Source organism: Tenrec ecaudatus, chromosome 2 (genome assembly GCF_050624435.1).
Source record: "Tenrec ecaudatus isolate mTenEca1 chromosome 2, mTenEca1.hap1, whole genome shotgun sequence".
Lineage (NCBI taxonomy): Eukaryota > Metazoa > Chordata > Mammalia > Afrosoricida > Tenrecidae > Tenrec > Tenrec ecaudatus.
This window is the reverse complement of record NC_134531.1, coordinates 153,812,248-153,836,510: the sequence shown is the minus strand read 5'-3', so window position 1 is coordinate 153,836,510 and position 24,263 is coordinate 153,812,248. Positions and strand designations below refer to the sequence as shown.

General features: G+C 45.4%; 1 protein-coding gene across 1 annotated transcript in view; it reads right to left on the bottom strand.

Moving 5' to 3' along the window:
* SH3RF2 (SH3 domain containing ring finger 2) overlaps positions 1-24,263 on the bottom strand; it is a 154,581-nt gene that overhangs the window by 37,465 nt on the left and 92,853 nt on the right. The window lies entirely within an intron of this gene.

The following is a 24,263-nucleotide window of genomic DNA, read 5'->3' as shown; positions in this document are numbered from 1 at the left end:
CAAATGAAAATCTACTGTTGGTGAAGGGAGATGCCGGACAGGGCAAGATATGACAAAATAATAATCTATAAATTATCAAGGGCTCATGAGGGAGGGGAGCGTGGAGGGAGGGGAAAAAAGAGGACTTGATGTAAAGGGCTTAAAGTGGAGAGCAAATGCTTTGAAAATGATTAGGGAAAAGAATGTACAGATGTGCTTTATTCAATTGATGTATGTATATGTATGGATTGTGATAAGAGTTGTATGAGTCCCTAATAAAAGGTTAAAAAATTAAAAAAAAGAAAAAAAGAAAATCTACTGTTGGAAAGTGATGTGGTTAACATGTCATATATGCTAGGCAATTTTAAGTGCTGTACACATATTCACTAAGGAAATCCTTACCTCCCATTTTCAGAGGAGAAATCAAAATATAGAGTAAAAAAAAAAAAGATAAACCCAACTAGTACAAAACAAGGAAAATTTAAAACCAGTCTGGCTCCTGAGCCATTTACTGACTACTACTACTACTACATCTCACACACACACACACACACACACGTGTGTGCATAAGACAGCGTGCAATGACTTATAGAAGATGAATCTGAATCTCATATTTTCAGGTAGCTGTAAGAGGGAACAAGGGTGATGAAAGCTCATGGAAACTGGTTATTTTCTCAGTCATAAAAAGAATAAAGTACTAATACATGTCATAACATGGTCAAGTCTTGAACACATGAAAGCTAGTGAAAAAAAGCTTGCTGCAGAAGACCATGTATTAGGTGCTTCCTTGGGCATGGAATTTCCAGACTAGGCAGCTCTACAGAGATAGAAAGGAGGGTTTTCAGGGATTGGAGGAATCGAGGTGCAGGGGAGTGGTATGAGGACAGGGTTTCCTTCTGAGGTGACAAAACTGTTCTAAAATGGACTACGAGGATGGTTACTCATCTCTGCTCTTATACTGAAAACCACTGACCTGGACACCTCAAACAGGGAGATGGTACAGAACATGAATTCAATTTCAATAAAGCTGTCAAAGCAAATAAAACCACTGGAGCACCCCTGTCCAGGGATTCTCGCACCCTGCACACCAGCATCCCGAGCTTTGCAGTCAGATACCGTCACTCTGGCTCCTTCAAGCAGAGACGAAAAGGGGTTGGCTTTGGGCTAGACTGCTCCTTCCCGACACCTGGCCAGGTAAATCCCTGTTGGGCTTGGGACATGTGCCAAGGGAGAGCCTCACTATGTGGACAACTAATCTTATGTTTGTGGAGACGGCTGGACTACTGATTAAGCAGGATGAACTTCATATAATACCCATGGCTTTCACATGTTATGTTTGAGTCAAAAGCCTTCCAATCCATAAACACCCTTAGTCAGTTGAGGAGGCAGTAGATGCCAGAATGGAACGATATCTCTCCATCCTACCAGGCTCCGATTTCTTCTTCTCTGGGCCTTTATTTGGCTATGAGATCTTGCCCCTGTGGAGCCCCAAAGCTGGTCAGAAATAAAATCTATGAAGGAGTTATTTCAATGTGAAATGTGTAAGGAGACAAGATTCTCAGGCTTTGAGGTGTCCTGGAAGAGAGAAGGGAGAATGGGCGTGGGGGAGAAGAAGAAAGGCGGCAAAGGAGGAGAGAGAGAAAAGGAGAAAGTGGAAGACTTGGAAAATAGAGGCAGAGAGTCAGGCATTGGGACTGAGGCCCCAATGGAAAAGGGATCTAGCCGGAGAAAGAAAGAAGAAAAGGGGCTACGTTGTTTGGAGAAACTCTTGCAGTCTATTAACAACCAAAGAAGACGTGAGCGGCTAATAAGATATGATTTAATTCACATACTGTACAATCATCAGGTAACTGAACTTAAAAACCACTATTGAATTCTCAGAATGAGTAAAATTAAAATAAGTGAACATACCAAGTGTTGTTGGGGATGCAAGACAACTAGAGCTCTCATACATTAGAGATGGCTGTGTAAAATGAGATAACTGCATTGGAAAACAGGCCAGCCAGTTCTTGTAAAGTGGATATTCACTGACCACACTACTCAGCCATCTCAATCCCAAGTATTTACCTTGGAGTAATGAAAACATGTGTTTATACTAGGACTTGTGCATGAATGTTGATAACAGCTTTAGTCATCTTAATGACAAACTTGATTCTACCCAAATGCCCATTATTCAGTGAACGAATAAACAAGGTGTAGCATAACATACAGTGGAATAGCTTTTGGCAATACATGTGGCAACGTGGATGAGTTTTGAAAGCATTACCCTATTTAGAAGAAGCACTTCACAAAAGGACTAAATATCTTACGATACTATTGATATGCAATTGTGCAGATGGTGTAGGACTGGGTAGTGTTTCACTCTGTTGGGAATAAGTCAGAACTGACTCGATGGCACCTGAGGACAATAACTATATGCAAATGAGATTCAGAAATTAGATAGGAGTTTCCAGGGTCTAGGGGTGGAGGGGTTGTAAATATTTACAAATCTCTTTGGGGGAGATGGAAATGCTACATATCTTGATTGGGGTGGTGAATGGTGGAATTTTACTGTGTGTAATTATAGTTTAATAAAGCTATTAAAGACTCAAATCTGAATATATTATCTAGGTGGTAGGAAACAGTCAAGTCTCTGAAGGTTGACTTGAATTGTGGAGTTGGTTATGGAATGAGATAGGTACAGCTTAACTTGATAGTGGGCAGCTAGTAAGTGATCCTCATGGCAGAAGGCGTCTGCATAGGAGAGACACTAAAGCCAGGGGCTGATGCTGGGTGATAGTTTTACTACTGTTTTACATTATGATAAAAATCCTAGCAAAACAGAAAGTAACATGAGTGGAGACCAGGGTCTGTGAATTAAACTTTCAGATTTGTGACTTCAGACAGAGCTTCAACAAGTAGGGTGAAGGGAACAACATAGAAGGATTGAAGAGAGGAAAAGAGAGAAAGGTCAATAAAGGCCGGGAAGGAACAATGCTCAGGGAAGGGGGAGGGGCAGAAGAAGAAGACTCAAAGCCCCACCTGGTAGATGAAGACAACCAGAGAGTTGGCCAGCTTCTGAAGAGGCGAGTCTCTTTCTGTCCCTGAGGCGGGATGCCAGGTAGTCTGTAAGCGAAGCTTCCTGGCATAGGGCTCAGAGGCCTGAGCTGGATCAAGAAGGGAGTGTGGCCTGGGAGTGGTGTTGGGAGTGGAAATTTCTTCTTAAATCTTAAAAAAAAAAAAAGTCCCCTTCTGTTTTGAAGGAAATGATTCATTTGAAGGAAGTCTTGATCAGTAACAGAAGAAGCCAAAGCTATGTAGCCTTTGGGCCTTTTGAAGTCTTTTAGGCCTTGATTGAGGGAGAGGGAGGGTATGGAGCTTGTCAAAGAGTTGCAGCCAAGCTCTGTCACCTTCGCCCTCAGCCATCCAGGCACCTCTCAGCAGACTCAGGGGCCATCTAGATTAGGACTTAGTCATGGGGCTCTGGCACCTACTGGGACTTGTGATCTGGGGCAAGTGATAGAACTTTGAAGATCTTCATCTGTAAGATGCAGTCAATAAAGATATTTTCCACATAGAGTTGTCATGGAGATTAAACAAAATATGCCATGTAAAATATTCAGTGCAGGGCCTGGTACTTTGTAATTCTGATGTGTAGAGATAATCTCTCTGCTGCTGTGTAGGGTGGGGATGGGGTGGGTGGAGTAACTCCTTTTATGCACCAGTCCTGCAGGGGTTTGGACTGAGGGCCAGAGCCGAAAGCAGGACCGGGCAGTCTGACTCTTCTTTTCAAGAGAGTGGCTTCCTCGGCTCTCTAAAGTGCGCATTTGCTGGGCCCCTCTTCTACTCATGCTGGCAACAGCCAATCCCTCCAGGGCTCTGGCCTTGCAGAAACTTGGTGGGTGTGAGGGCAATTTCATTCTATTTTATTCAATGATGAATCAGAGCCCTGGTGGTGTAATCGTTACGAGTTAGGCTGTGATCCGCTAGGTCAGCAGTTTGAAACCACCAGCCTCTCCATGGGAGAAAGACGGGGCTTTCGACTCTCACAAAGAGTTAGTCTCGGAAAGTCACAGGGGCGCTTCTACCCTGTCCGACGGGGCTGCTATGAGTTAGCATCGACTTGATGGCAGTGAGCTTGTTGTTTTTCTTTGGTTAGTGTGAGTCAGAATTGACTCGAAGGCCGTGTGGTTTAGTGAAGTGACTCTGAGAGAGTGTGTGAGGGACTCCAGGGCCCCCTGATATCCCCAGGGGCCAACAAGCACCTGGAACCTACAGATTGTTCACTCAGCGTGGGGAGGTGGCCTGCATTTTAGGGACAGGAGAGTAGGGGTTATTGGGAGTTTCTGTGTCAGTTAAGTTCATTAAAAGGCTGGAGGTGTGAGTCCACTTAGAAGTACCTTAGAAGAATGGCCTGGGGATCTACTTCCAAAGAGTAATTGAACAGGTGCTTCTGACCAAGGAAGGACACAATAGAAAGTGCAGGTTGGCGTGGGAGAAAAGATAGAACAAACAAAGTACGCCTCTGAAAACCTTGTGGAATCGATCTGAGATTAAGTGACTACCACTTGCTTTACAGCAAAGAGGAGCCGCAAGGATGCAGGGAGACAGGTTAACGGGAACAGCACCACAGCATGGAGATAACGAGAAAGTTCGTGCATTGTGAGGAATGTGACCAATGCCACCGGACAACTTGTGTAGAATTGTTGGATGGGAGCCTAAACTGCTGTTACCCTTCTCTAAGAGCACAATATTACTTAAAAACCTCAAAACAATAGCTAGAAGAAAATCCTACCGAACATAGTTCTATTCTGAGACTTGGGACACAATGGCAACTGAATATATATAGATTCATATGTAACCACCCAGCATCAGCATATGAAGCTCTATCCCTCACTTTTATTCCAAATGTGTGTGTCTGTCTATCTATCTATCTATCTATCTATCTATCTATCTATCTATCTATCTATCATCTAGCCTTCTCTAAGTTAATCAACTGACTTTATAACATTAAAAACTCATTCCCCTCTCTAGTTTAAAAAAGACTAAGAGGTAATTGCAATCTGTGGATCTTATTTAGATAAAAAAATTGTAAAAAGAATAATGAAATTTCCTAAGTAATTGGATGTTTAAATACTGGGTGGATATTACTTAAAGAAAAAAACCACTATCATGACAATGGTATTTTGTTATTTTTCTTTTGGGGAAAGAACCTTTATCTTAGAGATATTCAATTAAATATTTACAGATGAAATGATATGCCTTCTAGGATTTTTTCTTTCTTTTTATGTAACACTCACGGACAGGGTGGAGAAAGAGTTGAACTGAGATTGGCCACAAGTTAATCATGGCTGATGCCAGGTGATAGTTTTACTATTGTTTTACATTACGATAAAAATCCTAGCAAAACAGAAAGTAACATGAGTGGAGACCAGGGTCTGTGAATTAAACTTTCAGATTTGTGACTTCAGGTTCATTTCTATCAAAGGCAAACTCTCACAACCCACATTCATTCACTGCTCACTAGGAGACCAGACCGAGGCTAAGCATCCTCTTTAGCTTTGTAACAACCCTTGGAGGTAAATGCCGCCCTCACCCCATGTTCACAGCATGTGGGCTCTTCTGGGAGTGGAGGTCTTTTCTCTCAGCACTCCCTGATGGTGAGCGGGGGCAGAGCAACGCACAGGATTTTGTCTTGGTAGACTAGGGTCAACTTTGGCTTCCTCATAGTCTAACTCTGGGATGTTGTGCAAGTCATTCATCTCACCTACATTCCTCATCTGTCAGTGGAATGTGTGGATGCCCCTGACCCGGGAACTTCTTGCAGGAATTCAAGGAGCTGGTGCTTGTGTGGAGAACAGTGGCTACGGGCTCCCCTGCGACGCCAAAGTCGGCGGTTGGAACTCGCACAAGTGCTGCACAGGAGAAAGACGTGGCTGTCTGCACCAGTAAAGGGTACCACCTGGAAAACCCCAGGGGGCTTTTCTACTCCACCAGATGGGGTCACTAGGCGAGAGTCCTTCCTGATCCTAAGGGCTTATGCGCAACCACGTCAGTGGTTGCTATGATCATGGCTCCGGTCAAGCGACTCCTTGCTCTTCCCAAAGCATAGAATGAACACTGGAGCGGACATTAAGAGACGAATGCCACTAATGATTGGTATGACAAAGAGGAGCTCCTACTCACTGGTCCCTTTCGCTTGGTAGGTGGGGGGGCAGCACGGAAGAGGAAGGCCCTCGACAAGCTGGGTGGACACGGTGGCTGCAACAAGGGGCTCAAGGCCAGGAACCATGTGAGGGCGCTGCAGGGCCATGCAGTGCACAGGGCCGCCATGCTTTGGACCAACAACAGTTCCTTTTGATCCACTTTAGATAAGAAATAAATCTCCTAAAGAACATGACTAGGCGAGCAGAAGGTAATATTGCATAACGCCGGGGAGACTTCTACACTCTCGGCACCCAAGTAGTCATGGAAGTTCAGAATTCTCTCTGTGGCCCAACTTTTCCTTCCTCCATTCTCCCCTCACCCCTTCGGCAGCAAGTCCTTGTCTCAGCAGTTTGAGCAGGTCATGCTGGTTTCTGTCACCCTTGAGCGGCGATGTCTACTCCCTTCACTCCTGTCCTCCACCTCTGATCTGACAGACTGTAATTCTTATACTTTTTAAAAAAAAAAATTGTGGCTGGGTGAATGTTGACAGAGCAAAATAGTTTTCCATTCAACAAATTATACATGTTTTATTTCATGAGATTCGTTGCAGTCTCTTCAATGTCACAGCCTTCTTCCCTTCCTCCCTGGGTTCCCACTTCCGTTTGTCCTGCCCTGCCCTTTCTGCTCCCTGAGCTTTGCTTCTTCTAGACACACGCTGCTCTTTTGGTGTCCACTCAGCTGTTCTGAGGAGTATGTTACTCTCAGGAATGACTGTTCGTTTTATATAGACCCTTCTGGGGTTTGGCTGAAAGGCGCTCCCTGGGGGTGGGCTCAGGTCAAGATTTTGAAGGGTGTCTAGTTGCCCATGTCAGAGGATTGGCCTTTCTCTATCAGATCAGTAAGTCTGCTCTGTTTTAGGGTTTTGAATTTTGTGTTACATTTTTCTCCCACTGTACCTAGGACCTCTAATGCGATCCTTGTTAGAGCCGTTGGTTATGGTTGCCAGTCACCATCATGTGCACGGTCCATCGGTCCATTGGGGGAAGTGTCTTCAGACTTTCACCACTTGTCTTCCCTCCAGATGGTGAGAGACCAATAGTTGCACCTCAGGTGGTTGCTCAAGAGCTCCTAAAACCTCAGTTACTACTCAGCATATTTGGAAGTAGAATATTGTCTTTGCAGACTGGATGTTACACTAGTTGACCTAGATGTCCAGTGACTCAGTCATTCAAGGTGTCTGGTTATGTCTAAGAAGTTTTCATAACCTTGCCCCCTCTGTGCTCTACTATACCATATACACTGTATAGCTGCAGCACATACACATATGTATGTAGAAGTGTGCACTACCAATCCTATCTACACTCCTGGGTGTACAACCATTCATCATCCCATACCTGTTCAGCTTGCACGACAAGCTATGTATCTGCTTACAAATGATTGTTTCTGGTGACTGTTTTTGCAGGACTGTGCATGTTCTAGTGTTTGTCCTTATTGCCTTTTACTCTTGAGTCCTTCCCAGTGACTCCCTTTGCCCTGTTCATGTTGTGCCGCCCTCCCCTTTACTGTACATTGCCTTTCTCTTCACCTGCATCAATACTCGTCAGCTTTCTAATTAGTGAGTTTCTCTCTCATCTCCTCCCCTCCCCCGGAACCAGGGAAGAATATTTCCTTCTGTGTAAAAACCTTTTGCTGACTTTTTACAATAGTGGTCTCATACAATATCTGTAATAGTTTCTTTCCATGTTAATTTAGAAATTATATAAATATATTACACAAAGAAATTAATACAATTTTATCCATTATTTAAAGGAAAAAAGGGAAAATGAGCACATCTATCTATCTATCCATCCATCAATTTCTCTCTGTCTATCCACCACCCAGCTTAAAAGCTTAAAAACAGAAGTAGAAATTGAACACTGTGTTTAGAGTCTCCTTCGGTTAATCAGCCCAATGGTTTTCTATGTAGTTTTTATCACTTTGCCACATCTCCCTAAACAATATATTGTTTTGTTTTTAAACATTGTAAAATTAAATTTAAGCATTTCGAGATGAAATTTTAAAATCTAGAATAAAGTTCGTGTGTATTCTCCTGTGACTTGTATCTTTTTCATAATATTTTGTTGTGTTAATGTTCACTTCTGACTTGTGTCTTGCATGGCATTTTATGAACACAGCACAATTAACCATTCTATAATCTATAGAATTATAAATGATAGAATTTGGGTTGTTATGAATGATGCTTCTATGAATATTCTTGTACATGTGCACATGCATGGGACTTTATCCAGGATAGTGGCCTGAGAAATAGAATTGAGGCACCACAGGGTATGAGCCTGCTGATTTTTATTAAGTAATAACAACACACCATTTCCCTGTGTGATTGTAACAATTTACACTTCCCCCAGCAATGAATGGCGATTCTTGTTACCCAACAATTTCACCAACGTGAGTAATGTTCAGATTTTTACTTTCTGCCTATCTAGTGGGTGTAAGATAATATTTCGTTATAGTTTTAAATTAAATTCTCTGAGTACTAATGAGCTTGAGCTTCTTTTCAAAAAGTATGGGCCACTCTGGTTTCTTACATAAAATCTCTGCTCATGTCCTTTGTTCTTATTTTTTTCCCTTTCTTATTGAGTTAATGATTATTTTCTAACTATGCTTTGGAAGTTCTAATATTTTGAATATGATGGCATTGTAGCTTACCATTTCACTCTGTTGTTTTTTGATGAATGGAAGTTCTTGTTTTTAATATTATGAGACCCTTTCTTGATGGTTTACAGGGTTTTTTTTTTGTGTGTGTGTGTTTGCAGTTTTGAAAAACCATAAGATATAACCCCCAAAAACCCAAGGTCATAAAGCTATACTTCTGTATTGTCTTCTAAAAGTTCTATAGTTTTGCTTTTCACATTTAAGTCTTTAATCCACCTGGAATTGATTTTTTGACAAGGGAGAAATCCAATTTTATCTTTTTCCACATGGATACCCAATTAGCCCAGGACCATAGTTTGTCCTTCCCTTCTGATCTGCAAAACCGTATCTGTCATAAATCAAGTCTCCATGTTTTGTCTATCTCTGGACTCACTTGGATGTCCCATGGTTTTAATGGAATTTCTATGCAAATTCCTAGTATTGTAATTACTGTAGCTTTAAAATGAATTTTGGCTCCCGATAGATTAAGTTCCACTTTGCACCCCATCTGATTCTTCTGTCGTCTTCAGAAGTATCTTGACTATGCTTAGGATTTTGTTTTTACATTTGAGTTCTAGAATCACCTTTGAATTTCACAAAAAACAAACCAACAAGCAAAAAAAAAAAAACCCAACTGAATTTATAGTTTTACAAATTCTTTATCATGAAGGGTTGCATGTTTTTGTTAGATTGATTCCTAGTGATGTTTAAAAACAAGTTGCTTGTATTAAATATCTTCTTTAAAAAGGATTTTTTCTCACTGCTTGTTTTCTTCTTAGTGTACAGGAATGCAATAATTATTTTGTATTGATTTGTATCCAGTGACCCTGCTAAACTCATATCCATACTTAATACACTTTTCCTGATTCTTCTGATGTCTGTAGGCAGCAATATTACCCACAAATAATAGCAGTTCTGTTTCTTCCTTTCAAATATTTAAATCATTGCTGCTTCTCCTTACTGTACTTGCCAGGCCTCCCCTGCAATGGACAGAAACATGATGGCGAGGGTCTACTCGTTCCACAATCTTAAAGAGAAGGAAGGGCTTCAGTGTTTTTCTTCACGTTTCTTGATGTACATTTTTCATAGATTCCACTTGTCATGTTAAGGAACTTCTATTCTATTTCTCATTTGCTAAGATGTTTGTAATGTAATGAATGAATGTAGAATTTTATCAGAATTGTTTCTATACTTTTTTAAAAGGTCATATAGTTCCCCCCCCTTAATTGTTAGTGTGATGAATTAGAGCAATTAATTTTTAATGTTAAACAAGCCTTTCAATATTGGGGGACAAATTCACCTTGATAATGATGTATTGTTACATTTCTATACATTCCTGGGTTTGGTTTGTTTCTGTCATGAGTAAGGGAAAGGTCTAGTCTTCCCTTCTTTCTTGTCTTTTCTGTTGTGGACATTAAGGCTATAGATACCCCACGAAATACCTTGAGGGACATTTTCTTTTTTTCCCCATTCTTTGGACGAGTTTGTAGAAAGTTGAAACGATCGGTTCCTTGAAAATGTGAAAAAAGAGCACAGTTGTCAAATGGTTAGGTGTGGAGGTCTTCATCTATTGATCCAATTTCTTTGGTGGTTATGATTCTATTCTGAGGAGTTGCCAATATGTAAAATACTTTTCTCTCCACCCTGTTAACTAAAGGCATACTCCTGAAGGGGCACTCGCTTGGTTGCCTTTGACGAGGAGGAAAAGCAGTGCTGAGAATATGTTCATAGAGTCCTGGAAAACCCATTCTGCAGGGCCCCACAGGGTCTCAGTTCAAGTCCTCAGAGAACCCCGAGTCCCTTTGTTTGCTCAAGAAGAATCGCGTGAAGTCCATCATTGGCTGAGTAGATTTCTGTAGCTCCTTAAGACAGTATCTAGTCATGCCTAAGAGAACAGGGTTTGGGGCAGTTTGATCTGGTTTTGAATTTCTACACTGTAATTTATTGGTGCATGAGGCTAAGACTAACTCTCCTGAGCCTCAGTTTCCTCATCGATGAAAGAGGGGTCAATAACTACCTCATAGAATTCTTGAGGGGATCATTGAAAACTTGCATGCAAAACATTTTGCCCGGTTCCTGGCTTCTATAAAAATGACATAGCCATTGTTAGTGATGTGATCCTGCCTCATAGAGACCCTATAAAGTTTTCAAAGCTGTAAATCTTTTTTTCTCCAAGGCTTTAAATCTTTTCAAAGAAGAGAGCCTCATCTTTGCGCGAGGAGTAGTTAGTGGGTTTAAACCACTTGCCGTGTGGTTGGCAGTTCAATGCTTACCTGGCAGCGCCACTAGAGATTATCTGAAGGACTCAGCAAATAGCTCCACTGAAAGTATACAGAGGCTGAAACAGTGGACTCCGCACATCGGCGAACACAGAGATGGGGCCGAAGCAGGCAACCATTTGTTCTGTTGTACCCGGAGTTGCCATGAGTCGTTGCCAGCTCTATGGCAACTATCAATAACAAGATTATTCCTCATGTGATGAGAGACACACAAAGGAGACACAATACAAGAGGAAGTACACAGGCTTTCCCAGTGGGATTGGGATCGAGAAGGAAGGCCTCCATCTCTAGAATATGATAACGAATCCCAGATTTCCTAGTGAGGGGCAGATGACCCCATGTGGGATGGATGTGCCTTCAGCAATCTCTCTTTCCTGACACTGGATTGGGATATTTGTACTCCCATCAACCTTCTAGAGGAGGTGGTGGGGGCAGGATGGGAGGAGGGGGTTGGGGGGAAAGGAAGGTTGGCAGCTTTATACAGCCTTGCTCTGCATTGGGTTTCCTGGGAAAACACAGAAAATGTAACCCACATCCAAACCACAAAGATAAAATCTGCTCTCTAGAACAAGTCCTTGGGTTGGGAACACAATGTCCCTTGCTCTTGCCGTCCCACTTTCATTTTGTACGTCATGCTGGCTTGAGTCCAATGACCCGTGGCTTCTAGTGCAGAACTTTACACCCAGGCTCAGTCTGATGGGGTTTGTGTATTGGGAATGCTTTCTGCTTGGGAATGCTTTCTGCAGTGGCAGAAGACTACAGAACTTCATTACTGCCTGCCTAGTCAGAACAATCTGATCAGATAAGTAACTGTTGACAATAAGCTCTTACACTGGGCCTCATTAAAGGTCATAAAAAATTTAAACAAGCAACCCCAAACCACTCCCTTAAAGTTGATTTGGATGCATAGGGACCCTTGTATGCAGAGTGGAACAGCTCCACAGGGGTTCTAAGCCTGCAGATACTCATGGAAAAAACTGCCCATCTTTCCCCCATGGAGTGGCTGGTGGGATCAAAGACTGCTGTGGGTCCCCTTACAGTATTTATTCAAAGAAAATGCTTTGTAAGTATGTACTAGGTGGTCAGAAGCTATAGCCACTGCGTTCATGGACAAGAGTAAATTGTGCCCTATAGCTTGACTCTGCTTCCCAATTTGTAGGCAAGAACACCTCCCAAGTGGGCAGTCTATGAACATCAAGAAATGAGTGGCCCGAGAGAGGGAGAGACCAGGCTTCAACGCCATGCTCCAAGATGTGAATACAACATACCAGCACGTACCAGGGAACCAATAGAGGAGGTCTTCGGGGCGGCCCCAATCCCAACTATGTGGACACCCCTACCTCCCAGAAGAATGCACTTCAGCACTTCAGCACTACAGCTTGGGGAGAGGGGTGCATTGGATTAGAGCACACTGGAGAAACGAAAAGGGATGGAGAGGGAGGAGAGGACATTCTGGCCCACCAAGCTGTGAGGATGATGTTCCTTCTCAGAGCAGGCAACGCATGGGGAGGACCATAGGGCTGGCCCCACCACAGGACATGGCGTCCCTCACTGATACATGGCGCTGTCGGGGACAGCACTGGAGACACAGTAGGGGAATAGTGCACGGTCTGGCCCCATCACGCTGGGGCGAGGCACTGAGGGCATGCAGCAGAACAGCAGAGGGAGCAGAGTGATAAAACCCCCGGGGAATACAAAAAATAGACTTGGGAGACAGAGTGTGGCACCCCATCAGACTCAACTGGAAACTACTTGTAAAGGCCAACAAGCAGACCTTGAACTATTTATAGGTTTTTTCATTTTGGTCAGTGTCTTTTTTTAAATTGTTATTTTGGTGTTGTTATTGTTTTGTTGGTTTTGACTTCCTTTGTTGTTTTATTTGGCTTTGCTAGGTTTTTGAACTTATTAATGTATCTACATGTCTATCTAGATAAGATAGGCAGGATAAATAATTCTGAGATGGAAAGAATGGGACCAATGGTTCTGGGGGGATATGAGAGAAGGGGAGGTAGGAGAAAGGAAGCAGGGGCGGGTTAACCAACCTAGGGACAAGGGAACAACAAGTGAACTATAATCAATGACTAGTGGGGCTTAATCAAGGGCAATGTAGCAGTGAGGAATTACTAAACCCAAATGAAGGCTGAACATGATGGTGGGACAAGAGGAAAGTAAAAGGAAATAGAAAAAAGAATCAGGAGGTAAAGGACATACATAGAGGCATGTACATGTGTGTGTGTGTGTATCTATATCGATATCGATCTATATCTATATCCACATCTACATCTATATCTATATCTAGAGAGAGGAATAGAATTAAATACTCATATCTATATATTAAGAATTTAGGTAGCAGATGGACATTGGGCCTCTACTCAAGTACTCCCTCAACACAAGAACACCTTGTTCTAACAATCCAGCATTCTGTGATGCTCACCTTTCTGAAATGATCGCTGAAGACAGAATGGGTGCATAAGGAAATGTGGTGAAAAAAAAACTCATGGTTATCAAAAGATACAGCATCTGGAGTCTTAAAGGCTTGAAGATAAACAAGCAGCCATCTAGTTTAGAAGCAACAAAGCCCACATGGAAGAAGCACACCAGCCTGTGTGATCATGAGGTGTCAATGGGATCAGGAATCAGGCACCTAAGACCCAGAACAAAACCATACCCAAGGTGAATGGTGGGGAAGGGGCATGGAGTAGAGACCCAATGCCGATTTATAGACAATTGGGCATCCCCTCACAGAGGGGTCACAGGGAAGAGATGAGCCGGTCAGGGTGCAGTATAGCACTGATGAAACACACAACTTTCCTCTAGCGCTTTGGTGCTTCCTTCACTCCACTATCATGACCTCAATTCTACATTAAAAATCAGATTAGACCAGAGCATGCACACTGCTACAGATAAGAGCCCGAAACACAGGGAATCCAGGATAGGTAACCCCCTCAGGGCCAACAAGGAGAGTAGAGATACCAGGAAGATTAGGGAAGGGTCGGGGGAGAAAGGAGGAATCAATCACAAGAATCAACCTAGAACCTCCTCCCAAGGGACGAATAATGGAAAAGTGGGTGAGGGACTATGGAGGACAATGTAAGATACAGAAATAATAATCTATAATTTATCAGGGGTTCGTGAGGAAGGGTGGGTGGGGGAGGGAGAGCAAAGAAATGGGGATCTGATATGAGGGGCTCAAGTGGGAAGAGAATGCTTTGAAAATGATGATGGTGGCATATGTGCAAATGCGCTTGACACACTGGATGAATGTATGGATTCTGATGAGATGTAAGAGCCCCCAATTAAAGTATTTTTTAAAAAAAGAACAAAGAAGTGTGTGGCCAACTCTGATATAGACAGCGTAACTTGAGGTTTTTAAAAAAAGTATCCTCTTGTGTTGCAGACAGGAAGAAGAAGGTTATTCTTAAAGTGGGATTCAGAGTCCAGGAAAGCTGGCCCAAAGGGAGAACCAGATGGGGCACGTAGCTGACTCAAATGGCCAAGCGACACTATGACATAATAGTTAGTGTTAGGGTTCAGAACTCAGAGTTCCCTGAACAGGGGGTCCCGCTTTGCCTCATATTCATTCACTAGGAACCATGGGCAAATAATTTACCATAACCCACCTGCCTAAATTCCTTCATCTGGCTTAGGTAAGGTTTAATAGGTTTTTTTCTAAGGACTTGTCAATTTTTATAAGCCTATGGCTCTCACTTCAGGAGACATAGCTGGAAAAGAAAATTGAAGTAGAACTGAAAAGAAAAGTTAATTTAAAAAATCCCTTCCTAGGGAATTTCTTGAGCCCAGAAAACATTTGGTCAATGTCAAGTTCACCCTAGTGTCTTCAAAACATTTACATTTTCCATGTGTTTGTTGTCTCTTATTATTATTTTTTAAATTCCTCAAAGAATAGTACAACAGCAATGGGCACTTTTAAAATGGAGAGAAAAAATAATCATGCCCAATCCTACCACATGATCAAAGCAATGACCTCTGGTTCCCCTCTGATGAATGATGCACCCAAATAAATGGAGGCTTCACAATCTCAGAAGCCATGGGACGAAAGCACCGGCTGATACCTCTTTGTTGGGAAGGCAGTCTTTTCCTTTTGGGTCTTATTACAAGGGACCCTTATGAAAACCTCCCGGCAGAGGCTGATGTGGCCAGCCACCTAAAGATAGATAGTCCCAACTCCTGGCATGAATAGACTATGTAGCTGCAAAGGTCACCGACTTTTGAGTGCCCTTCCTTTGGGTTGCTTACTCTGCAAGCAGGCCCTCTTTGTCTTCTTCCATCACCCAGAGACACACACAAATTTGGGGTCTCTCTTTTTGAACAACTGAAGTATCCTGCATCCCAGAGCATTGCATTTATGAGGGATACAATTACAAGTTGCCACTCAATCAATTCTGACTCAGAGACCCCCCGCGTGTCTCTCTGCCAAAGTGGAACAGAACATGAGGTAGTTAATTGTGCCAACCTGGCCGATAAACACATGTGGAGTTAATTGAAGGACAGAGAGATAAATGGCTTAGTGAGCCTCGCCTTTCTATTCTGAGGTCTCTTGCTTTCTGATGGTTGGACCAGGGTGCAGCTGCCTTAGCCAGTTCCCTGCTTCAGCTGGCAAGGCTCACTTCCTGTGAGACATCCCTGAGGAGAAGCCACATGGACCTACCCCGTTACAGCCCTGGATGCTGGAGCACCTGTATGGAGACCTCTGCCAGTGCTGAGATGCTTACACATTCACTGATTCAGCTTTCTTCCTGCAGTTGGCATCATAGTGTGTGTTTTTGAGATGGAGGAGGATTTTGTGGATTGGTGTCAGACATAAGGGTTAATATTGGACTTGTGGGCATGGGCAGCACTGGGTTGGGATGTTTTCTTGATGTGCACGTAGCCTTTATATAAAACTCTCTCATACATGAGTTTCTGTGGATTTGTTTCTCTAAAGTACCCAGACTAATACAGCACTCCACAGGATGTTCAGAGGCTGATGTTTGGGCAGTAAACAGTCAGGTCTTTCTTCTCAGGTACCTTTGGGTGGACTTGAACTTTTCAGTTAGCAGCCCAGCATGTTAACCATTGGTACCACCCAGAGACTCTCAAAACAACCTCACTGCCCTCAGGTCAATTCTGACCCACAGTGACCCCATACGACGGTAGAACTGCTCCTGTGGGTTCTGAGCATGTACCTTTTGACGGGAGGAGAGAGCCTGGCTTTTCTCTTGAGGAGCAGCTGGTAGTTTCCAGCGGCTGCCCTGCTCCCCATAGCGAGAGCCTTTCTCACAATTCTGGTTTACAAGGGCCCTGGTATTTTTATCTGGTGCTAAAAAAGTCACAAGGATATGGCCTTGTGTATTAAGGAAGAGAGACTCCCCAATTCTGGCACATTCATAGAACACCGTGAACTTATTGTTTGAATCACCAGCCTTTAGAACAATACACTAACACCAATAAACGTTTGCTGGGTATATAGTGCCTTCTGTTTTCAGCAAGGTCAAGGTCTAAACCATCTGGGACAGAAAACTGTTGTTCCAATTCTTCCGTTGATGTTAAGAATTTGTGAACATCAAAACATTGAGATATCTGTTGTGGGCAGGGGTATGTTAGTTTTTGTTCCTTCCCTTGCTGTTCCCTAACAGCTCTGCTCTCAGACAGTGGTAACTCACAAAATGTTGGGCCATCTGTTTCGAAAGAAGACGATGGCCCAGTGCCAATTCTGTCTAATTGACCTCTTGGAACGTTTGGAGAGCATGGTTTGGAAATCTGTCTAATCCTCTGGAGTCAGCACGTCTTTAGCAAGTTCTTACTGTTGCAAACATGGTCCACAAATACGGTGGCACAAATGTGCTCCCTAACAAACCTAAAGATTGTTGGTTCAAACCCACCTCCACCACCACCACTGCCATTGATTTCCACTCATAGCAACCTCCCACGGGCTTCCTGAGATGATACAGCTTTACGGGGCCCCCCTAGCCTCATCTTTCTCCTGAGGAGTGGCTGGTGGGTTCAACACGCTGATTTGTTAGCAGCCCAATTCGTAACCCGCTAATCACTGGGACTCTTTCAAACCTACCTAGTGGTCCCCAAACACCTGACAATTTGCTTCTCTCAAGATTCCAGTCAAAGAAATCCCATGGGAAGTTCTACTCTGTAACGAGGTTGCCTCGAGCTGGAGACAACTGGAAGGTAACAAGCTTGGTGTTTTTGTTTCTTTGTTGGTTACCGTTACTCTTACAACCAGCTGTGCACCCAGGGGTGCCTTGGAAGAAAGGCTTGCTGATCTGGAACTGCAGCCATTGAGAATGTGAAGGGCAGCCTAGTCTTACACACCTGAGGATGCTGTGGATCAGAATCAATTCAGCACGTGCTCAAAGGCAGTGGGGCTTCCGTGGTAGAACTCTCGACTTCCATGTGGGAGACCCCGGTTCGATACTTGGTGACTGTACTTCAAATACAGCTGCCGCCCATCTCAGCGGAGGCTCGCGTTGTTGCCGTGACGCTGAGCACCAGGTTCAGTGGAATTTCCAGACTAAGATGACCTAGGAAAGAGGCCTGGAGACCTCCTTCCAAAATCAGTCAGTGATAACCCTGCGCATGACAGCAGTCCTCTAGCACTCTGCTTGGAGTGGCCATGAGGTAGGGCTGACCGGATGGTAGCACAGAACTGTTTTCTGAGCCTTGGGTGAAGCCCATGCCTTTAAGAAATACAGAGCCTCACTGAAAGAATCCAGAGAATAGAAGAGATTGGGGAAACCCAACAATCACAAGAGCTAGTACTGACCAGGGACTGGTAGTATTCTGGGTCAAGCACTGGCTGCTAGCCACCAGTCCCTCCTCGGGATAAAGAGGAGGCTGTGTGTTCTTTTAAAGATGTACGTCGCCTGGTTTGACTCTGTCCTGTGGGGTCGCTAGGCTTCAGAATGGACTCAGTGATAGGGGCTTTTTGTTTGTTGGTCTTGCTGGCTCAGTGGGGGAGTGCTCGGCTGCTAAGTGAAAGGTCGGTGGCCACGCTGTGAATGGGAGCTCTGCCTCTGTGAAAGCCACCGCCCGGGAGTCCCTTTGGGGGCAGTTGTCCGCCCTTCTGTCGGGTTGCTGTGAGTCAGAATCGCCTCCAGGGAAGTGGGTTTGGCTCTTGGGGTTGCTGTGGGCTGCTCACCTCCGAAGTACTCTCTGACCTTCAGAGGAGGCAAGCCTCAGAGTTCAGGCTTTATCAGCTGAGCCATGAACTGAACATTGTCTTGTCAGCATCCAACAATGACTTCTTCGGTGCTGCCCAGCAGGGCAAAGTAGTGCAGTTTCCACAGAGACCCCGTGGCCTGAGGAGCTGGAATTGTGCCCTATCTGGCCCTTTCCAGGCAGAGTTTGCTTACTGCTGGGCCACAGCCTCACCCTTTCTCTCCCTTTAAAATGTGTATGCGCACAGATCTAGCAGCTCTGTCATCCTAAATGTCTTTGTGACAAAGTGTGTATCTAATCAGTTTTTTACCTTCAAGAAAGAGGCATGTGGAATGCCCAGCAGGACACCATCTAAACTTCTGACAGTTCACCGAGTCTTCCAGGTGGATGCCTACCATTTCCCACCAACTTTTGGAATTTACCTCTGGATGGGTGTCTTCTGCTTCATAGTGACCCTATGTGATAACCCCCTCCTCCCCGGGGTTTTCTAGGCTGTGATCTTTGCAGGGGCAGATAGGCGGATCATTCTCTCTGGGAGATGTTGGGTGAGTTCATACCTCCAGCCTTTCGGTTAGCAGCAGCCAAGTCTTCCTGCTGCATCCCCAGGCCTCCTTGGAATTTACTGTCTTCATTCCTGTGAGAAGAGGGTATCTGGTGTCCCTCTGATTCCTCCAGGTTTAAGTCCATGGAAGGATGTGTACTAACTGTTAGTGAAATGTGCAAGCGAGGAAGTAAATGAAATCCAGTGGATAGTTACTTGCCAATGTATTGGAGTCCACAAATGTTAGCAAGAGGCTGAAGAAATAAGTGAATCAACAATCAAGTGATTGCAGTCCTCGATGAAGGAACTAAGCCACGAATGAGTGCATGAATGGGGGGATTTCTGTATGACTGAAGGTGGGGTAAAGAAGGAAGAATGGATGTGAATGATTGAGGGAGGCCCAGGGGAATAAGTGCTGGTAGGTTCTGGGGTCTCTGCATACACCATGCAAAGGGAGCAAGAGCTGTCAGCCCCACGCTCTGTGCCTGTTGTCCTGTTCGCACCTGCTCTGCTGGCTGGGCGATTTTGAGTTTACTCAGGGCTCTTCCTTGCTGAGCGTGTGCCCAAGATTTAGTGGTTTCACATCCCAGGCTTTGTCAGAAGGACAAAGGCAGCTGCACCCCTGGGCTTGAAGCCAGGCAACCATGCCTCTGAGATTTCTGTAAACCAAACCAAACCAGACCAAACCCAACCCCAAATGAAACCTATTGCTCTTAAATTGACTCTGTAGGATTTCCTGGGGGCTTTCTTTACAGATGAAGATTGCCAAGCCTTTCTTCCCAAGTGCTATGGAGTGGCTTCAGATCACCTGCCTTTAGTCAGTAGTAAAAACAAACAAACCTGTTTGCATCACCCAGTTACCTAGCTGCCTCCATATGTGAAACCAAACCAAAGCAAACCAAACCAAATCATCCCATACCCATCCCTGGCTGTGCTGCCAAGGAGCAGAGCCTACCCCTACATAGCCCAGGCTGAGGGGAGAGGCAGCATGTTGGTTTGGGAAGAAACCAGGGCCAACATCATGCTCACCAGGCAGGAAGACATGAATACAAAACACCTTATCCAAAGCAGTTCCCTCCTGTTATTTTGTTTCCTTTAAAGCTCATATTTGTTGATTTGCCTGTTTTTTTTTCACTTCCTTGTGTGTAGTTTTATTTATTTCCTCACTAGGATGCAGTCTGTGAGACACAAAACTCAAACCCCAAAAAACAAACACACTGCCCTTGACATGATTCCAACTCATATTAACCCTATGAGACAGAGTAGAACTGCCCCTGTGGGTTTACAAGGTTCTAAACCTTTATGGGAGTAGACAGCCTCATCTCTCTCCCAGAGAACGGCTGGTGGGTTCAAACTGCTGACCTTGAGGCTAGCAGCTCTGCATGTAACCTACTCTGCCATCGGGGTCCAGTACACATTTACTGAACGGATGAGGAAAAAGTTTGGTCTTAGAAGCAAGTTAAGTAAGCCATTCTCTGACAACCAGCTGCTATTGCACGCCCCCCCTTTTGATGCTGGATCTAGGCCTGACTTGGGGTGACAGTCGAGCACCCCATTTTCCCTTCGGATCTTTTATGATCACTGGTTTTGTTTTAGGTGCTGTCAGGTTGATTGCAGCTCGGAGCAACCATGTGGTAGGAAGAGCTGCTCTGGCGCGGCTAGCCTGTAATCTCTGTGGACTCAGACTGCCACGTCTCTCTGCCACGTCTCTCTGCCACATCTCTCTGCCACGGCGCTACTGGGCGGGCCCATGTTGCTAACCTTTGGGCTAGCCACTGAGCACTTAACCACGGAGCCACCAGGGTTCTCTGCGGGAAATGTAATTTCCTTTACATTTCATTATTGTCAAGGCCCCTTCCGGTATTCGCATCCAGGGCCAAGGGCTAGAGGTTTTCAAGATTTATATAGATACAGAGACTCTGGTGGCTCAGTGGTTGCAGCACTCAACTGCTTACTCAAAGGTGGCCATTTGGAAGCCCAAGCCACTCTATGGAGCAAAATGTGGCAGTGTGCTTTGGTACAGGTTCCAGCCTTGGGACCCCAGCGGGCAGTCTGCTTAGCCCTCTAGGGTTGCTGAGTTGGAATTGCCTCCACTGCAGCTGTTTCTTGTTTGTTTGCTTTTATTTAACCGTAGATCATATAAGTCCAAGTTTCCTCTCTATACAGTGCTCCCGCTTTAAAGTGTGGCTGTTACATAAGGGGCTGCCATTTTATCTGGACTGTGACTAGGGCCAAAGCGATACTGGGTGTGGTGACATCGCTGTTTTGGCAAAGAGCCTCGCCAGGTCTGAAATGGCCTCAGTGCTGACGTTCCTCTCCCACAGGCTTCGCCAAGCCTCTTCTCGGAGCCAAGGCCGCCCTGCCACCTGTGCCTTGCGAGAGCCTGCAAAGTGAGCTCAGAAAGACTCCACGGGAGAAATAACCGTGGACTCTCTCCTCAGAGGTCTTTGCCGGGCTCTCAGTATCTGGGCGAACCCTTCCTGGCTCAGTCCAGCAAAAGGGGTACAGAGAGCTAGAGAGGCTCAGGTCAGAGAGTTTCCCCCCTTACTGACTTGTACCTTCTCAGAACAATCTGGTTCAATCAACCCCATGTGCACTTGCTGTCTTGTATCCTGCAAGTGGGCTCTGAAGTCAGGCTGCTTGGGTTTGAATCCCAACTTTGCTTATTTGCTTGGCCAAGTTACCTAAACATCTTATTACCTGGTTTTCTCAATTCAAGCTGGGAATGACAGTGATGGTTATTGACACTCTGGGCTATTGACAGTCGACTGAGTTCTTAGGAGGTCTGTGGCCCATATCAAATCCCCAAACCAAATCCATTGCCACCGAGTTGACTCTGACTCATAGCAACCCTACGGGGCAGCGTAGAACTACTCCCTGAGGTTCCCAAGACCGTAAGTATCTGCAGAAACGCACTGCCTCATCTTTCTCACATGGAGCGCTGGTGGCCTGATAGACCTTTAGGCAGTCCCATGATCAACTCACTGTGAGATCAGGGCTCCTTCCGCCAGTGGAGAAGGTTTGATCGGCAGCCTAGGCATGGGAAAGTACACTGCACAGAAGCTTGTTTAGGACAAATCCAGATGTATTTCCAGCTCAGGGCAGCCCCAGGTGTGCTGAATAGGGCGAGCTAATACCATTGAAGCTCAGATTATGAGCCTGTACCGGAGAAGCAAGCACGTGGCACTTGTGTCCACATTAGCTTCTCCTGGGCTCGTCACAGGCATTACTAATCAACCCCATCTTTCCTTCCCACTGCGTCTAGTTGCTGCCCTAGCACCTCTTTCAAACCACCTCTCTGGACAGTTGCTACCAATCACGCTAACGTGTGCGCAGCGCCACTGACATCCTCTTAGATCAGGAACGTACACGGGCCCAGAAGTCAGTCAGACCCCGGTTTTGACCCCTCAAATGTGCCGAGCTAACCGCTCATGTTAATGTTGGTCCACCTATCTCCTAAAATAGTAAAAATCATATCTGCTCATACTACGCACAGAGATCAGGCCTACTACTGAGCCTGGTATCTGCTGGCCATTCCATGAAGCTAGTTCTCTCAACTTTGAGTTGAGGAGACCCTTTCCCAACTCAGTAGAGACCCCTTCAACTTCTCTGGCCCACTAGCCCCTGCTCACACATTCCCAGAGACAGGGTACTGGTGCACCTGTCTGTCCCCCGCCTCTGAAACATTCTAGGTTTCCACAAAGCCCACGGGGGTCCCAGGATGGCAGTAATGTTAAAGGTGATTGGCTGCTCACCGAAAGGTTGGGGATTGGAATCCACCCAGAGGTGTCTCAGGAGAAAGGCCTGGCAATCTACTTCTGAAGCATCAACCCCTGGACACCCTGTGGAGCACAGATCGACTCTGACACGCATGCAGTTGACATGCGTTGAAGCTGATTCGATGGCATCTGGTTTACAAACCCCCAACACGGAAGAACACCGGGACTCATTTTGCAGAGTGGTGCCGAGTCTGCCGCGGCTATCCGGAGAAGGCAGTTTCCTCTCCAGCCCTGTTCTAGCCGCCCTTTATCCTGCACCCACTGCTCTCCAGGCTCTGTGCTGCCTGCAGCCTGCACACGGGTAGTTCTCAGCTCAGAATGAGTTCGCGGCCAGGAGACATCTTTGGTAGGTCCAACTGGGGAGAAAGGACTTGTTCCATTTACTAGGTAGAGGTCAGGGTGCTGCTGAACTCCCTGAGATGCATAGGACAGCCCACAGCACAGAACTGTTGGAGTCAGATGTCAACCATGAGAAACCTTGCTTGTGTGACTCCCTAGGTGGGTGGATAAGCTCTCAGCAACTAACCAGAAGGTTGGTGGTTTGAACCCATCACCAGCTCCATGGGAGAAGAAGGCCTGGCATCTGCTCCCACCAAGGCTTGAACACCCTACAGGGCAGGTTGCAGTCTTGGCTGTCATGCTATTATGAGGAATCGACTTCATGCTGTAGAACCCCAAGGACATGGCTCTCTCCTTCCGTCTGCTAAGAGGTCTCTGTGGAATATGCTACTGATTTCCCCCTTCTAGATAAGGACAGTGAGCCTTGTAAAGTGAGTCACTTTGGCCACCAGGGCCAAGGTCACTGGACCAGCAAAGCCTGTCTATACCAATCGTAATTCTCTACCCACTTTCCAGGTCCCCGAATGCCTCTGGTACACTTCTCTTTTATTTTCTTCTCATGGTTTCCTTCTTGATGTCCGCGTGAGTGTGAAGGTGTGTGTGTGTGTTATTAACTCAAGTGTATGTTTTGCAGGCCTCAGCGGCCTTGAACATCAATTACCCATGCCCCGAGCTCCCACGGCTCAAGAGTCTGTGTTCCGCTGTCTGAGGTGCAGGCTGGGCCGCTCCCTATTTCACCAGGGCAGGGCAGGAGCTCCTCAGGGGATCAGCTGCCAGCATTAATTGGGCAAAAATGATGTCAGGTTTAACCTCTCATTGCAGAAGTGCTGAATCAAAGACGCAAGCCGAGCATCAAGGTTAATTACCGAACCTGCTTTAGTCACCAGAAACCAGAAAGACTTTTCCTCAGCGGACCTTGGAGAGCCTGGCAGGCTTGCGGATGGGAACACAGCAGTGTCAAGGGCACCAGCCCATGGTGCCCTTCAGGCTGACTAGTGTGCAGGAAACTGGGCCACAAGGCCTAAGGACAAGTGTATGCTTCCTTGTTTTCATCTGGCTACCTTCTCTCTTTCTTCAGGTCGCCCTGAAGCTCACTTCCTCCAGGAAGTCTCTCCCAACCTCCCACACATGGTGGTGCTGCTGGTGGTGGTGGTGGTGGGGTGGGGGGGAGGGCGGCACCCTCCCAGACTCTCTTTACACCTATCCTTCAAGCTCTCGGTAATTTGCATATGTATCACTTTGTCATCAAGTGTTTCCAGTACTTTGTTTCTTGTCTTCCCTGCTAGCCTCAAGGTTCATGGGGGTCATGGTCCATGTCTGTCTTGTTCACTGCAACACCAGTGCCCGGAAAGATGG